General features: G+C 48.5%; 1 pseudogene; it reads left to right on the forward strand.

The window, feature by feature from the left end:
- The first annotated feature begins 1,655 nt into the window (after positions 1–1,655).
- LOC129077333 (14-3-3 protein zeta/delta-like) lies at positions 1,656–2,387 on the forward strand (annotated as a pseudogene).
- Positions 2,388–3,276: the final 889 nt, after the last annotated feature.

A 3,276-nucleotide genomic window follows, 5' to 3' on the forward strand; every position in this document is an offset into this window, starting at 1 on the left:
CTTCCTCAAGTTCGATGCTTCTCTAGGGAGGTCCCATGCCCAGTGGAGGTGCTGCCTGGATTAGTGAATAGGTCTGATGGGCGCTTTCCTGCGCAGGTGGAAAATAAAGCCGTGGGCACGGGGCACCTGCCAACCAGGCTGTCCTAGGGGCTTCTGCAGTGGGAGCAAGTGAAACACCTGGGCGTGGGATCAGCCAGTTCCCAGAAAGAAGGGAACTGAAGCATTATTTTGCCATCCAGCAAAGCGAGAGGGCAGTCGCCATGTTTCCCCCAGAGACACCAGCTCCGTGTCTAACCCCGCAGGCCTCTGGCGGGGGGAAGTGCAGGTGGAAAACCTGAGACCCTTCCTCACAGTCTCCTCCTGCTCTGCTGGGCCACAGCGGCCTCACATGGGCTATTTTCTCCCCGCTACGGTAAGGACTCTCTGGAAACAGAAAGGCCTTCACACGGTCAGCGTGGACACTCTGGGAAAAGCCTCGAATGAAAAGCAGCGGGGAGGTCACAGAGGGCCAGCTGTGATCTGTGCCTTTCGCTAGCTCAGTAGCAAGGAGGAGGCCCTGAGCAACAGACCGGTGCTCAGACAGGAGCAGGCGGGGGCTCAGAGCTGGCTTCCAAATCAGCTGCGCTGAACCAGGACACAGAAAAGTCTCCTGCCGAGGAGAGCAACTCCCACGGCCGCTGCGGCCCCTCTTCCTCCTGGGCCTTCCAGGGCTTGTGCAGGGCACAGTGGACATGGGCGTCCACGCCAGTCTGTTCCCACAGTCATTTCGAAACATACAGCAGGGGGAGCCTGGGAGAGAATGGGGCTCGTGCAAGGGCTGCTGGGACGTGCCCACCCGCCCCCGTCAGCCATCTGCTTTCTGGTGCCCCCGAAAGCTTGGAGACCCTCCTAGATATTGTGGAAAGATACCCTGAGCTCAAGAGCACGGGAAGCTGAGGCCACATCTACTGCTGAATCACTGCCCTTCTGTGGGACTTACTTCCCTCAGCAGATGCACAGAAGGCAGTTAATACAGTGAAAGGTTCATGGCAAACACTCCAGGGACATTAGCTATTTTGATGATGATGATGATGATGATAATGTTAAATGGGGCCTTTGGGCTACTCACGCATCTCCAAGGCCCCTTCTCGCCTTGCAACTAAATAGGCAAAGCGACTGTTTTTAACACAATGATGTCATAATAAATATAGCCACTGTTTACTAAGCACCTATGTGCCAGGCACTACAGTCACATCATTTCACTTCTCGTAATCACCTTGTCAAGTTCATGATATTAGTCCCTATTTGGAAGACAATGACACAGAGGCCCCGAGAGGCAAAGTAACTTGCCCAGGATTACGCCGTTAATACATCGCAGAGCTTAGACTGGAAACCAAATCTTTTTACTGTACTACTGAAGCCCCTTCTGTCAAAAGAGAGCAGCCCTGGCAAAACAGTATGAAAACAGACAGAACAGAATAGAGAGCCCAGAAATAAATGCAGGCATGGACAGTCACTGATTTCCAACAAGGATGCCAAGAATACACAATGGGGAAAGCAGAGTCTCTTCAATAAATGATGATGGGAGAGTCTCAGCCTCGTCGCTGCCGCCGCCCAGAGACTACTGGGCCCCTGTCGGTCTGCTGCCACCCACTCTGGACACAGAACATCCCATCATGGATAAAAATGAGCTGGTGCGGAAGGCCAACTGGCCGAGCAGGCAGAGCGGTATGCCGACCTGGCAGCCTGCATGAAGTCTGTAACTGAGCAAGGAGCCAAATGATCCAATGAGGAGAGGAATCTTCTCTCAGTTGCTTATAAAAATGTTGTAGGAACCCGTGGGTCATCTTGGAGGTCATCTAGAGTATTGAACAAAAGACAGAAGGTCTTGAGAAAAAACAACAGATGGCTCGAGAGTAGAGAGAGAAGATTGAGACTGAGCTAAGAGGTATCTGTGATGATGTACTGTTTCTCTTGGAAAAGTTCTTGCTCCCCGATGCTTCACCAGCAGAGAGCAACGTCTTCTACTTGAAAAGGAAAGGAGACTACTACCGTGTCTTGGCTGAGACTGCTGATGCGGATGACAAGAAAGGGGCTGTGGATCAGTCACAACAAGCAGATCAAGAAGCTCTGAGATCAGCAAAAAGGAAATGCAACCTACACCTCCTATCAGATTGGGTCTGGCCACTGAGTCCTCTGGGTTCTCTTATGAGATTCTGAATGCCCCAGGGAAAGCCTGCTGTCTTCCAAAGACAGCTTTTGATGAAGCCACTGCTGAACTTGATACATGAGGTGAAGAGTCACATGAAGACAACACGCTAAGAATGAAATTACAGAGAGACAACGTGACATTGTGGACATCGGCTACCCAAGGAAATGAGGCTGAAGCAGGAGGCGGTGAAAATTAACCACTCTTCAAACTTTTGTGTACCTCATTTTAAAATTCACACAGTCGGCCATTTGTCATCCAAGCTGTCCCACACATAGTTTTTTGTTGATGATTTCTGACAGGCTTATGTTCCTTCTATTTGAAATTTCTTTATTTTAAGAATAGCCTGTGGCTTTTCTGTTTAATGTTAGGGGAGGAGAGCCAGTTAATATTTAGGGAGCTATGTTTTCCTCTTGAGGAGGCCACTGCGGCCATGTGGGATTTTTACACAAGTTATAAGCATTTGGCATAGTACTTTGGGTACGTTCTGGCTTTGGGTACAAGGGCCGGTGCTAAAATTGCTTCTGTGTCTAAGCAAAGAACACTATGTACGTGTTGGTTTGTCCTGGTGGGGAACAAAAGGGATAAGTGGTTCTAGTCACAGGTGTAGTTGTCGTAGGCACCTAAGTTTTGGAGCTCTTTGAGGGCTGTAGTAAGGCCTGGAGGTCCCGTGGGTAGTGCACATTGAACCACGTGGGTACCGGTGGCGTACTGCGTCTCGATGTGCGCACCTTTGACTACAGCTCCAGAAGTGTTCCTTTTGTGGCGGCCCAACTTACTCTGAATGAGGGCAACAATGGTTCTCACTCCATTATCTGTAAAGTTGCTGTTTGCTTTCTTTTCTTTTCTTTTTTTTTTTTTGCTACATTCATTTTATTTGTATTTAAATGTTTTAGGAAACTGAAGGACAAAGGTACAAGTAAAGATGCCGTAAAATGAATTGCTTGATATTCATTCCTTTATGTGTATCAAGTGTTAACTTTTTTAGGGTTTTTTTCCTTTAGTGATTTTTTTAAATAAAAGATTTTATTTATTTATTTTAGAGAGAAGGGAAGAGAAACATCAATGTGTGGTTGCCTCTCGCGCGC

Source organism: Pteronotus mesoamericanus, unplaced genomic scaffold (genome assembly GCF_021234165.1).
Source record: "Pteronotus mesoamericanus isolate MK-2021 breed Mesoamerican mustached bat unplaced genomic scaffold, CSHL_Meso_final contig_657, whole genome shotgun sequence".
In the NCBI taxonomy this organism is placed as follows: domain Eukaryota; kingdom Metazoa; phylum Chordata; class Mammalia; order Chiroptera; family Mormoopidae; genus Pteronotus; species Pteronotus mesoamericanus.